Below are 15,487 nucleotides of genomic sequence, written 5' to 3' on the forward strand. Positions count from 1 at the left end.
TTGGCAGTCTTATTTTGATGCCTTGTTGTAATTTTTGGGTTCTTTGTGATTTCTCTAGATTTCTTTTTATCTCAACTTATATAGTTGTGTATAATTATGGTTCTGTAACACCTGGCAATATGTTTTAACATTCTATATGTTTTAACATTCTATGTGACATTCTCTGTTGGACTAATAGACATTTATTTTCTCTCATTGGTCTCTTTGGTCTATTTTGACTAAAAAGGGGGAGAAGTTAATATGTGGAGAGCTGCAGTTAATATTTGCTATGAAGTAGCTAGGCTATAAATAGATGACAACTGATCTTGAACAGAATGATGTTCTATGTTGTACAGGTGTTTTGAAGGAGATGTCTTGTTGTTGAAGGAGATGTCAGATGGGGTGATAGATGTTACGGGTGTTGTTGAAGGAGATGTCTTGATGTTGAAGGAGATGTCAGATGGGGTGATGGATGTTACAGGTGTTGTTGAAGGAGATATCTGTGTTGAACAGACTTAGGGGGAGAAGAAGTACATATGTGTTTAATGTGTGTTTACTAGTTGCTATTATATCTAGTAAATGTGTGGTTTATCACTTCTGTTACTTCTTAACTATTGATATGTTTTTTACTCTTGTGAACAAATGGACTGATATATATTTTAGCCAAAATTTGCCAAAGGGGGAGTTTGTTGGTTCTATGTGTTGGCAGCAATTTTGGTAAAACCTAGAATGTTCACAAGTTGTCACAAGTGTTGTCTTGACATAAGATAACATGTACCTGCAGGATGTTTAAAATGTAATTATGCAGGATTTTACTAAGATGTCAGACCCGATGTCATGACATATGTATACAGAATATTCAGTTTGAATGTTATGTATTATGTGATTGCGTTTTTAATGATAATCTATGTATGATTGATGAGATGATTGATCGCGCTATCAATCAGTAATTACAACTAGATTGACTTATTTTCAAAAGAGATATAATCAACTGTCATGAGAAGATATGAATGGAAAATAGTTTTAGGGTTTTATGATGTCCATGCCCAGCCAATTGCTTCCATATAAAGGACATGGAAAACCTGGTTTTATACACAAGATATAACGAACGAAATATTGAGAGAGAATAAGGGTTTTAGTCTTGTGTGGTCGTGTGAATTGTAAGCCATTCACTTCATCCATAGATGGTTGAATTGGTATGATTTTTGAGTTGTAATTTGTCCACTCTAAGCTTTGAAGCATGAGTGTGTGTTTACTTGATTGAAGCTTTTAAGTAAGATCAAGTATATGTCTTTGAAGAGTGTCTTCTTTTCATTGTAATTCTTGTTTTATATCACTGCTCTGATTTAGGCGGAGTGAGTAGGATCGCATATCTAAGAGTTCTTCGGTAGAAGTCACACGGGTAAAGATTAGGTGAAAATATTGTAACTTGAAGTTGTTTATTGAGAGTCTTTGAACTGATTCTGTTTAGTGGATTTCCTTCCTGGCTTGGTAGCCCCCATACGTAGGTGAGTTTGCACCGAACTGGGTTAACAATTGCTTGTGTCTCTTGCATTACTGTTCTTTATCTTTTATCTTGTTTGTATTGTTCAGATATTAGTGTCGTGACATTACCTTCGACATCTCATATCTGATACCAGAATTTCAGCAAGGATTAAAGCTTCTCCAGAGAAAACCTTTCTTATAACATATGATTCTTCATAGTTCGGCGTCCATTTGCTGCTAGGGTCAGTATGAATCGGTAGAATCTTCTTCAGGACTAGGTCTCCTGCCTTGAGGCTTTAGGGAAATACCTTATTGTCATGTGCTCTCTTGATGTATTTTTGGTATAGCTGACTATGGCAGATGGTTTCCAGGCACTTCTCATTAATGAGGTTTAGTTGGTAAAATCAGGTGCACCCACGCGGCTTCGTCAAGCTTGACGTCGGTCAAAATCCTTAAGGAAGGAATCTCTACCTCAACAGGAAGGATTGCATCCATGCCATACACAAGAGAGAATGGGGTTGCCCTAGTGGAGGTATGTACGGATGTACGGTAGCCATGCAATGCGAATGCAGGAATTTCGTTCCAATCTTTATAGGTTTCCACCATTTTTTGCATGATTTTCTTGATATTTTTGTTGGTTGCCTCAACAACACCATTCATCTTCGGCCGATATGGCAACGAGTTGTGATGTTCGATCTTGAAGCTCTGGCATAGCTCTTTCATCATCTTATTGTTGAGGTTAGATCCATTGTAATTAATGATCTTGTTGGAGATCCCATAATAACAAATGATTTCTTTCCTTATGAATCGATCCACCACTTGTCTTGGCGTATGAGACTGCTTCCACCCATTTAGTGAAATAATCTATAGCTACCAAGATGAAGTGATGTCCGTTCGAGGCAGTCGACTTAATGCGTCAAATCATGCCAATTCCCCACATGGAGAACGTCCAAGGTGATGTTAGAAAATTGGGTGGTGTTGGCAGTTATAAGACCCCAATTTTTACCCCTAAGATCCCTCATGCCATCTCATAGCTTTTCATTGGCATAGGGATCACACCTTAGTATCCTCCTCTCCTATCATTCATTTGGTTTGGATTTGGCGATATCACCAAGCATATTTGATTGCATCATACTTTATTTTCTTAATTTACCACCTAAAATCCAAAAATATGTCTATGTGTATATTTGTTTCTTTTGTACGTAGTGTATGCATCCACTTATGCCTCATCAAGCACACAACTAGGGTTTGTGACCCTCAATACAAGGGATCAAGAAATCAAAGGTACACATTGGTTCTAATAATCATATATGGATCCCCATGTTCTTTTTTTTTTCATTTTGATCAAGAATTCATCAAGAGTTTGAAGCTTATTTGTCAAGGAAACCCTAATTCATCTGGGTATCTTGTGTGCCTTCCTCAGCAAGTTTCTTCAACAACTGGTTAAAGATATCATGGGTTACTTAATTTTACCTCATCATAAGCATATATGATCCTCCATGATCCCCAAAGATTAAAGGAACTTCAAGTTTTCATGTTGGTTTAAGGAGGTTGACCAGAAAAGTCAACTGGTGAAATCTAGGGTTCCCTAGACCCTATCTCCTACAATATTTGTCATATGAAATTGATTCCAAGATAAATGTTACTCTTTATGAAGTTATAAACAACTTTCGTATTGACGTTAATAGCTAATTTTTCTTGGAAAGACATCTTTTATGGTGAAAGATTATAGGTCATTTTGTTTTTGCCCTAGATAGAAGGTAAACTTCCACGAACCATAACTTCCTCAATTTTTATGATATGAAGATTATCCAACTTTAATGATCAATTTCAATATCTATTCTTCAACTTTTCTTCTTTGATAAAGTTCAAATTTTACTTGCAAGCGCATGTTCCATGAGGAAACATTATAGGTCCACTTTGGTCCTCATCATTGAACAAGCATTTTTCCTCAACTTATAAAATCCATAACTCCTTCATGCTAGCTCCAAATGGTGTCTAATTTGTGAACAAGAGTCAAATGGGAAAAGTCCCAACATCAAAGTTGTTCCCCTTAATGCTAGATTTCCAAAGAGACCAAGATCACTTGATTTGGAAAAAAATTGGGGGACTTGGGCATAAATTATTCTCATGGCTTGTTTTGGCAACTTTTGATTCCAATTGTTACACAACTTTGCATGGCCTCATGTTATGGTCTCAACATATTATGTGCACGAATTTGGTTGGATTACAATGATCATTTGGGCCTCAACACACGACCATGCACCCATGCACATGAATTACTATTTTTGGTTCAAATTTGAAATGGTGTATAAATGAATTCCATAGCCTATAAATACATGTGCATTACCTCAAATTCAAAGAGAACCCATGCCCAAGTTGTGCCAAGAAATCCCAAAACCTCATTTTATAGAATACCTTGAGGATTTCATTGAAATCGAGCTTCTAGTTCAACTTTTGATCCCAAGGATTCACAGTTATTTTGATCCCAATCATCTCCTGCAAGCTAGAGGAAGAAGAACCAAGTGGAATTGCATCAAGATCGAGCCTCAAAGTTGCTATCTGAAGGTGAATTTTCCAAAACTTTTCCTCTTTGATTCTCACTCATTCCTTGAGATCTTGGCTTGTTTTATGGATGTCTGAAGCCCTACCAATGTAGGCATTGATACTGAGTTGCTTTGAGGTTGAATCGAAGCAATTCAATTGGCATACCTCAATTTTCAACTCCACATTTCTCATTATAGAGTGAGAGTTGGAAAATTTGAAGGTCATATTTGTTAATCCTTGTGATTTTCTATTCAAAATAGTATATGATCCATGTATTTTTGTGAACATTTCATCTAGACCAGCCCGGTGAAGTGGCCAGAGAAGATGACCGGAGCTAGGGCTCCGGTGGTGTGTTGGCGCAGTCCAGACCATCTGATCCCATGGCCATGTTCTAATTTAGTCCATATATTGTGATTACCAAGCCTGCGGATGCATTGACTAAGGCCTATGGTGGATGTTATGCGCGTGGCCATCAGATATGTCACCTCAATTAATGAGGGAGATCTGATGGCCCTTGTTTTTCTGATTTAGTTTATTTTCTAAATTAAATTTTTTAAAATAGCATTTTCTTGTTAAATTCACTATAATTTAAATTTTAACCCAAAAATCATGGGACTACCACCAAAATTTCAGAAACAATTTCCTCTTCCCATTTCTCAATTAAAATTAATTTTTGGATTCAGTTTGATATTTTTAGTGAATTTAATGATTTTTGACTTATTTTAATTGATTTTTAAGTACTTCCCTTGGCCGTTTCTTTGGTGATTTGAAGGGATTTTAGGTTTTTGACTTTGTGTTGACTCAACTTTTGTTTGGCCTTGATCTTTGTTGAATTGGACATTAATTTGGTCAATACCATTGGATTTAGGGGGTTGATGAAGTTTGAACTTCATCCCTCAAGATGAATGAATGGTATTGATCAAGTGAGGTTCATCCCTGATCAATTTTGGATTCTCTTTCACTTCATCTCTCCATCTTCATCTCTCCATCTTCATCTCACTTCTTCAACATGAGCTTGATTGAGATAGATCCATCCCCTCTTATTTTTGTGTGTGATATGCTTTAGGAGCTTGGTCTTGATACCTTGTCTCTAGCATGCCTTAACACCAATATTATTATTGTCCGCCCTCAGATAGTTGTTACTTCTACATAAGTCCAATTACGATTGCTTAACGTAGCGCTAAATTTGTCCCAAAAGAAATAACATTTTTGTAAGTGAGATTGTAAGTCTCTTATTCCTCATGGTATTGTGTGAAGATTTTGCCTCTTTTCCATTTATGAGAGCTAGTGGAATACTTATTGAATTATCCAAGTTGGATCCCTTCTCATGAATGATGTCTAGGTTCATATCTTCATGCTTATGAGTGGATGGTTGAGTGTTATCCAAAAAATGACTTAAACAATCTTTTCTTCTTCCACTAACATTCACTAACATCTCTTTATTGTTGACTTTATTTTAATGTCATTTACTTTAATAGAATTTAAATTCTTGTAATTTATCATTCATTGTCATTTACATTCATTCAATTTGTTTATGTTTCAGTCATTTGCATTTTGCTCACTTGAGCCATATTTTGTGCTTGATTATATTGTGTGCTTGTTATTTTGTTTTGTTTGTGGTATTAGGACCTTAAAACACTTAATAAAATAAAACTAAAAAATATATTGGTGGACTGTTGGACCTCTATCTGTGACTTGATTTAGATCCTTGGAGTTAGAGTAGACAACATCCCTGAGCTATGGAGAAAACATGGCCAATGCCATTAATTTCAGATCATTTCTTGAGTATGTTTCAAGGGATATTTCATCTGATACATCTAAAGGACATTGAAGACTGCTTGCTTTGGAGTTTTGGCTTGGATGTTTGGTTATAATTAATTGATACCATTGGTCTTCTTATTAAATTCTTGGATGATTATGGTTTTGTTGCTTGCTTGCCAATCCAAAGGAAATAGGTTTTTATCTGACACTTTTGTCTTGTGGATGCTTCCTATTGGTTAGATCTTTTCAACTCTTAATTTTTAAATCTTGTCTAGGATAGTCCTGTAAGACCCTAATTTTGACCCTAAGATCCCTCATGGCATCATATCCTTTGATCATTGCATTGCCTTAAGGATCCTAGCATGTGTAGCTCCTTAACCCTTGGGTTAGGACTTGTGTGAGTGGTTTGAGACCACAAAGCATGTTTTAAATGTATATTATTGCTTTTCTTATTTTGTTTACTAACCAAAAGCACAAAAATATGTCACTAACATCTTTGGTTTTGAAGCTTAAGCAGTCAGGTGATCCAAGGCCCCTAGGAGGCTCCTATGCTCAATGAAGTGGCCAGATGAAGATGAAAGCAAGCATGACAATGATTCCCAAAGCTCTTAATAATCATATATGTGTCCCAAGTATCTCTATTTGTCAATTTGATCAAGCTAAACCAAAGGGCTTGATGCTTGTTTCCCAAGGAAACCCTAATTCAACTATGCATTGATTGTGCCTTGCTCATGGAGCAACCTCAACCTATGATCAAATATAATCAAGGGAAGTTATTTCATTAATCATTTTATGCATATATGAGCCTATGTGAGTATCCTTAATCATTCATTCATCAAGATTTGAAGTTTGGACTTGAGAAGCTGACCAGTCAAGTCATCTGACCAAATTGAAATCCACTGAGACCTAACTTTTGATGTGTTTGTCAAATGAAGATGACCCCAAGATCTAAAATGTTTTTAAGAGCCATATGAATAACTTTAATTTTCATAAAAAATTCATTTGAAACTTGGAAGGTCATCATTCATTTCAAAACATTATATGTCATTTTGACTGAAACCTTAATTTTGGGTCAACTTCCCAAGGACCTAACTCCTTCATTTTTCATGATTTTAAGGTGAAACTAATTGAATTGGAAATCTTAATATGTTTACTTCAAATGTTATGTTGGAAAAAATTTTATAATCCTAAAATAAACACCTGTGATAATACAAAACATTATAGGTCACTTTGGACCAAGGCCATTGAATCTTGAAAAAGTTCAACTTCAAGTGCCCATAACTTTCTCATCAAAAATCTAAATGATGAAAAAGGTAAGTCCAAATTGATCGTCTTGAAAAGATCTACAACTTTGATGTTGGAGGTTTTTCCAATTGAGGCTTGTATCATTGAAACAGAAGGGTTTGAAGTTGGTCACTTTTGGCATATTTTTCAAAGACATGTTTTGTACATCAAACTTCATGGCCAGTTTTCACAATTTTCCAACCTTTCCAACCATTACTCACATGCCTATGTTTGTATTTTCGAAGAATGACTTTCGAAGAGGGGAACATTTATGCCCACTTATGGAATTCATGATGAAACATCATGCACAAGCATTTGCCACTCAAACCACACGTCCATTTCAAATCCAAGTGACTTCAGCTTGTATTTCCAATTGGTTTTGGGCCTCACATGCGCCTGTATAGGCCCATGCATGAAGGACCCAATGATCATGCACACGAGTTTCTCCTCACCTTGCCTTGCATTTCAGCTATAAATAGGAACCTTGCTTCATTCAATTTTCAATCTGAAGGCGTCTAAAGCTCTGCTGAAACCCATACCCAACCTCACTTAAAAGGAATTCTGAATTTTTTCTCTCAATTTAAAACTTGAATTTCAACTTCCTTGGTTGATCTTCAGCTTCCAATTCCTAAGCCTTGCATCATCATCATCTCAAGAGTTTGGTTGGACCATGCTCATCAAAGTTGCACTTCAAAGGTTTACATCTCAACTATTTTGATAAGAATCTCCTTATATGATGTGATTTGCTTGTGTTTGTTTAGTTCTCTGAAGTCCTCGTGTGAGAGGCAAGCCAATGGTGTAAGGCACGTGCAATTTGGTTGAGGTTGCAAAACCTGCAACTGGTGGCCGGTTTCTGTTGGCTCACCGGAGAAGACGGTGGTTTCCACCACCGTCCCCATGTGGAATCTTCCTGGCCTTTGGATCCAACTGCCATGATTTAATCTGAGCCCTTGTTTCATTTGACTTGTTTTAAAACATTTTGCAACGCGCTTGACTAATGTTCACCATGAGCGCGCATCTCTGAACCAATGGATTGTCCACGTCAATTAATGAATGTGGATCCAACACTTCCTGATTTTCATTATTTTTTATTTTCCTTTTATTTCATTTATTTTTAAAAAATCATAACTCTTTTATTTGGAATCACAAAAATATGGGACCAATTGCAAAAAATTTCTTTTAAAATCTAGGTTCATAATCTGATTTTTAATTATTTTTGGGATTCCATTTAATATTTTTTGTGAATTATTTTGTTTTTAACTATTTTTAATTCATTTTAAATACTTTTTGATATTCAAAAATTCCAAAAATATTTTCTTAACACATCTGGATCATGGTAAGTCTATGAAAATATTCTCATCAATTTCATACTTGATTTGAGATTTTAGTTCATTTGTGTTATATTTTAATGCTTTTAATTGATTTTAAAATAGTTTTGGTTTTAAAAAAATGTTGAGAAAATTTGTGAAACCTTGTTTGACCATGTTAGACTTATGATGATTCAATTGGACTTATCCAAGTTGATTTGAATTTGAATTTGAAGTTTGACCATGCTTTATTCATTTTATTTTATGTATTATTTTAATTCCAAAAAATACCAAAAATATGTTTCACTTTTCTTGACTTCTAATCTTCATTTCACTTCTGTTTATCATTGGTTGATGTTGATTCCATTCCCATTTGACCATTGTGTTTTGATTATGTCATTTGAATTCTCCTTTTTGTTCATTTCATTTCATCTTAATCTTCTTCTTCTTCTTTTGGCCAATGAGTTAATGATTTGTGGTTAGACTTGACATATGAGAGGCTTAACCTTCTTTGATCCAAATCAAATTCAACTTGATCAAAGATCAAGTGAATTGGTTTTTGTCCATGATAGGTTGCTTCTTGGTCAAGCAAAAAACCTAAAATCCATACAAGGTCGTTCCATCTTTTCTTTTGGCATGGCAAGTTGTAGGAGCTTGGCTTACTAGTCATGATCTCTAACTTGTGTTTATTTTCTTATAGTTTTATTGACCGATCTCAGATAGGTGTGACTACTACATTAGTCCACTTACGATTGCTTAACATAGCGCTAAATTTCCTTATGGCACACTAACACTAATTACTAATTACTAAATTTTAATTCAACCATTTAATTCTTGCAATTTACTTTAATGCAATTTAATTTCTTGCTCATTTATTCATATTGTCTTTTCCTTTTGCTCATTTGAGCTCATGTTTATGTTTGTGTGACCCAATGCAAAAAGGAGAAAGGACTTAGAATTAGGACCTTACCTATGCTTAATGGAGTTCAAGAGCAACTAGGCCTCATGCCTTTAGAATGCTAAACTTGTTGAAGAGCAACTAGGCCTCATGCCTTTAGAATGCTAAACTTGTTGAAGAGCAACTAGGCCTCATGCCTTTAGAATGCTAAATCTTGAAAGTTGCCTTGAAAGGACCTCTAATCTAAACTCATTCTTTGTCCATTCCTCTTATTGCATTGTAAACTTTTTGATTGTTTGTTCTTGTGTGATAGGGATTCCAAACTTGAGATAGTAAGAAGGACCATTGTCATGAATATCCATGTTATGAGAGACAAGCCAAATGGAGATCCTAGGAGGTTGATTGAATACTTGTTTGATTGCTTAAGCTAATTACTTGTTGCTTGCTAAGTCCAAAGGAAAGGAGCATCTTGATTCATCTTTATGATCTCAAGAAAGGAACTCCAAGGGTTTTATCTCTTCTCTCATCTTTGCATGTTTAGGACTAGCCCTTCTCTTCTTCTCTCCACTCTAACCCAAGTCAAACTTATTTTGTGCAAACATTGACATTGTTTTTAAAACTAGAAACCTAGGCCATATGCCTTTGATTTTTCACAATCTTTTCACTAATACTCATTGTAAAGGAACTCTAATTCATACTTTGACCTCATTTTGTGAATACTTCTAATTTGTAAATACAACTCACTTCAAGTGATTTTGGTGGTTCCAATGGCCACCTTTGTTAAACCTTTTTCATAAACATTAGCCATAGGTTTGAGTTATCATAGTGGTTGATGTAAACCTCACCTTATCCTTAGTGATTGGCCTATAAGTCTTCCATACTTATTATAGGGTTAACCCCTCACTAGTATAATGAAGCTCTCCTCACATGGTGGATTATTGGTTTAGGTTGAGTTTTCTCCCTTTGATAACAAAAGACCTTAAGGCTTTTGATCAAATCAATTCACCAATCTTTGAGATTTTTACCCCGAACTACGAGGTTTTGATCCTACCTTTGTGATGGTACATAGGCAATGGGTTTATCCATTCAAACAACAAAATTGTAAATAATATATATATTCTTTTCTCATCTCCCCAATCATGTTTGCACAAATCTTTTCACAAATATTAACCTAGAATACACTTTGCAAAAAGGGCTCCCTTAGAGTACTAAGGATGTTTTGGGTGCGTAAAACCTTCCCATTTCATAACCAACCCCCTTACCCAGATCTCTGACATTTTTATTAGTTTTTGATTTGATAAAACTTCTTAGTTGGTTTTTGTTCGCTTTTTAACCTTTCCTTTGGATAAATAGAAGTGCGGTGGCGACTCGAATTGCATGCTTACTTTGATTTAATCATTAAATCTAAAGGTAACGAATACCCTACTACAAAAAAATGTGGCGACTTTGGTGGGGAGAGTCCCTTGACTTCCTAGTGGGTTTAGCCTACTTTTTCCTTTGTTGTATTGTTTGTCTATATTTATTTGTGACATATATTTGTACAAATTTGGGATGACTGTATTGTTTGTAATGCATGAATTGCTTGATATATCAATTGCTTGTGTGCTTGGTGGTCTCTCGTGAGATGAGTTCTATACCCGAACTCGAGTGCACTTATGATAGGAGAATGGCATAATGTTGTTGACTTGTGTGGAGTTATTCCTTAGCAAGTTGACTTGCAAGTCCATTCACTTGGTGGAGGTCTTGTTGGGATCAGTAATGTCACACGAGTAGTCGTGGTTAGGTATTACTCTTTCCAATATAGACCTTAGAAGCCAAGGAACTTAGATTACCTAGCCCATCTTGGCCTATTCTAGGACGTAGTGCGAAGGTCGTTCAAGTGTAAGATTTGATACGACTGTTATGCGATACTACACTCATAAGAGTCTCTCTTGAAAATATTTTTGGAATACGAGTAGTTGTTTTATCCGATAATATCCGAAAGATGAGATGATGACTATGGGGACCTTTTTAGAACATGATTGTCAGATTTAACCATAGTACACTCCCATTGGGTGGTTCTTAACCGAGACTTCATGCTTGTGACTTGCAACAAACCCTTGATTTGCGGTTGATCCGTTCTCGTACATCCTTAATATCAATGGAACTTGGGTGTTGATAAGGTGTAAACCATAATCCACCAAAATGGATGATTGAAATTGAGGATGACTTGAGCCATCCCGTGACCTTTGTATGGTGTGACTTGCTTGATCCTTGAGTGTGATTGTTGCATCCATGCATTCATGCACCCATTTGCATCCATATCATCAATAATGAGAAAATTTTCAAGGAACTTAAGAGGTCTATTTGCAAATTTTCAGACATGGATAAGCAAAGAAGGAATACGAAGAAGTACAGTTTCAGACAACCCGACTTGAAAAAGTTAACGAGTTTGACATCCTATGTATTAGATCCCTTGTATTTCAAAGCTCGCCATTGGAAGCTTCTGTCTATTCTTGCTACTCAGGTAGATGAAGGTCTGATGAGTGTGCTGGTGCAATTTTATGATCCCTTGTATCGTTGCTTCACTTTCCCAGATTTCCAGCTTTTGCCTACGCTTGAGGAGTATGTCTATCTTGTGGGTATACCTATCATAGATCAGTTTCCGTTAAGTGTCCTGGAGAGAATTCCTTCTTCCCAAGAGATTGCTAATCTGTTGCACATAGATGTATCTGATATTGGTGCCCATATGACTACCAAAGATGGAATTCAAGGTCTCCCATTTGATTTTCTCATTGCCCAAGCTACTCTGTTTGGGAAAGCTATGAGTGAGGACTCGTTTGAGGCCATATTTGTACTTCTTATCTATGGGCTGGTGTTATTCCCCAAACATCGACAATTTTGTAGATGTGAACGCTATTAGGATTTTCTCTACTCTTAATCCTGTTCCGACTCTGTTGAGTGACACTTACTTCTCTTTGCATATGAGGAATGCAAAGGGTGGTGGTACCATTGTGTGTTGTTTGCTTCTGTTGTACAAGTGGTTTATTTCACACTTGTCACAGACACTTGCCTTCAAGGAGAACAAAGGATGTCTACGGTGGTCCACGAGACTTAACTCTCTCACTAATGATGATATCTTTTGGTATAACCGTGTGTGCGATGGTGTGCAGATTATTGATTCTTGTGGTGAATTCCCCAATGTGCCTCTTCTTGGTACATGTGGTGGATTCAACTACAACCCTATTTTGGCTCGCCGTCAGCTTGGGTTCCCCTTAAAGGATAAACCTAACAACATTTTGTTGGAAGGTGTGTTCTTTCAAGAGGGTAATGATCCCCAGAACTTGAAGGGCAGAATGGTTCACGATTGGCATAAGATTCATAGGAAGGGAAGGAAAGAGCTTGGTCTGAAGAATTGTATTGCATTAGAACCCTACACCTCTTCGGTGAGGAGGAGAGCTTCTGAGTACCGCATGCCCTATGATTATCCGAGACCTACACCTATGGTTATATGTGGGCCTTCAACCCTCCCTAACCAAGGAGTAGAGGAGTTGAGAGATGAAGACCGTTCGCGTGCTTGCGTCCGTGAGCGAGAGGAGCTACTTCAGCAACTTAGAGATAAGGATGTTGTGATAGAGTTTTTGGAGATATCTGTCACAATTGAACAGCAACTTAAAGATATCTGTCCTATCTTTGCTAATGAATTCTGAGCCACACCGAGAAGCTTTGCAGAGGGTGTTAGACGTGGCATACATGGATCACGATGTCACAATTGAACAGTTTGATAACATTCTTGCAAACATAACTACTTGTAACAATTTGAGCTTTTGTGTTGCCGATCTTCCCGAGGAGGGAAAAGACCACAATTTGGCATTACACATTTCTATGAACTGCAAGGATGATGCTTTGTCTAATGTGTTGGTAGACACTGGCTTATCGCTCAATGTGTTGCCAAAATCCACTATGGCCAAACTTTCTTATCAGGGGCATCCCATGAGGCAGAGTGGAGTGGTAGTTAACGCTTTTGATGGATCGAGGAAAACTATGATTGGTGAAGTTGAACTCCCAATCAAGATCAGACCTAGTGATTTCCAGATCACTTTTCAAGTCATGGATATTCACCCATCATATATCTGCTTGCTTGGCAGACCATGGATTCACGAGGCAGGCGCCATGACATCCACCCTATACCAGAAATTGAAATTCGTTAAGAATAAGAAGTTGATGGTGGTACGGGGAGAGAAGGCTCTCTTGGTTTGACATTTATCTTCCTCTTCCTATATAGATGTTGAGGATGAGGTTGGGACTCTGTTCCAAGCCTTGTCTATTGCTGAGCCTTCAAGGACTCTGTTCCAAGCCTTTTTCATTTGCTTCCTACAATGATGCGAAGTTGGCCATTGAGCATGGCGCAACTACTGGTTTAGGACAAATGATCAAGCTGGAAGATAATAAATCCTGGGCTGGCATAGGGTATTCTTCAGGCATTTCCAATGAGCACGATTTGTTCTAGAATGGAGGGTTCATCCATACTGTTTAAGATCAAGAGGCTGCTGCCATAGTGGAAGATGATGCAAAGGAAGATCTGGGCAACTTTGTCATCCCTGGAGGAATCTGCAATAATTGGGTCGCTGTTGATGTTCCAACAGTTATCAATAAGTCCATGTAATGTGTTCACTTTTGTTTAAAAACCCTTCTCCCATGCCAAAAGGAGAAGTGATGACATTGTTGCCACATTAATACAATGATATTTATTCAATAATTACATGTTAAATGTTTGTTTTTCCAAATTATTTTCCCTTTTTGCTTTTTTTGTATGAAATTGGTGATCACTAAAAAAACCTAAAAAAGAGAATAAAATCAATCTTTTCATCTGCATAATGATTTTCCTTTGTTTGAATTCTAAAATCTCTTTTATATCCAAAATCATTATGCAGGTTGATCAAACCCATTGAACATAATGATCCAACATCATCTCCCAACTTTGAGTTCCCTGTATTTGAGGCCGAAGAAGATGATGGTGAAGAGATTCTTGATGAGATTACCCGTCTGCTTGAGCACGAGGAGAAGATCATTCAACCATACCTTGAGAATCTGGAAACAGTCAACTTGGGGTCTGAAGATTGTGTTCGAGAAGTGAATATTGGGGCACTCCTGGAAGAGTTTGTCAAGAAGGGCTTGATTGAGTTGCTACGAGAATATGTCGACGTCTTTGCTTGGTCATATGAAGACATGCCTGGTCTGGATAATGATATCGTGCAACATTTTCTGCCTTTGAAGCTTGAGTGTGTGCCTGTGAAGCAGAAGCTCAGAAGAACTCATCCCGATATGGAAGTGAAGATTAAAGAAGAAGTTCAGAAGCAAATTGATGCGGGGTTTCTGGTGACTTCTACATATCCTCAATGGGTGGCCAATATTGTGCCTGTGCCTAAGAAAGACAGAAAAGTCTGAATGTGTGTGGAATATAGAGACTTGAATAAAGCTATTCCGAAAGATGATTTCCCTCTACCACATATTGATATGTTGGTAGACAATACATCTAAATTCAAGGTCTTCTCATTTATGGACGGATTTTCCGTTTATAACCAGATCAAAATGGCACCCGAGGATATGGAGAAGACAAGATTCATCACACCTTGGGGAACATTCTGTTATCGAGTGATGCCCTTCGGTTTGAAGAACGTCGGAGCCACGTATCAACGCGCTATCACTACCTTGTTTCATGATATGATGCACAAGGAGATCGAGGTATATGTTGATGATATGATTGCAAAGTCGAGAACGGAATTTGAACATGTAGAGCACTTGTTGAAGCTTTTTCAGCGTTTGAGGAAGTATAAACTCCGCCTGAATCCGAACAAGTGTACATTTGGAGTCTGTTCCGGCGAGTTATTGGGCTTTATTGACAGTGAAAGAGGTATTGAAGTTGACCCCGCCAAGGTCAAAGCAATACAAGAGATGCCTGCGCCCAAAACTGAGAAGCAAATCCGAGGTTTTCTTGGCCGCTTGAATTACATTTCCAGATTTATATCCCACATGACTACCACATGCGTGCCAATAGTCAAGCTCCTCCAGAAAGATCAGTTTCAAGATTGGACCGAGGATTGCCAGAAGGCCTTTGACAATATCAAAGAGTATCTGTCCGAGCCTCCGATTCTGTCTCCGCGTGTTGAAGGGAGACCCTTGATTATGTACTTGACAGTGCTTGATGATTCTATGGGTTGTGTCCTAGGTCAGCAAGATGAATTAG

The sequence above is a fragment of the Lathyrus oleraceus genome, chromosome 4, assembly GCF_024323335.1.
Source record: "Lathyrus oleraceus cultivar Zhongwan6 chromosome 4, CAAS_Psat_ZW6_1.0, whole genome shotgun sequence".
NCBI classification, from domain to species: Eukaryota; Viridiplantae; Streptophyta; class Magnoliopsida; order Fabales; family Fabaceae; genus Lathyrus; species Lathyrus oleraceus.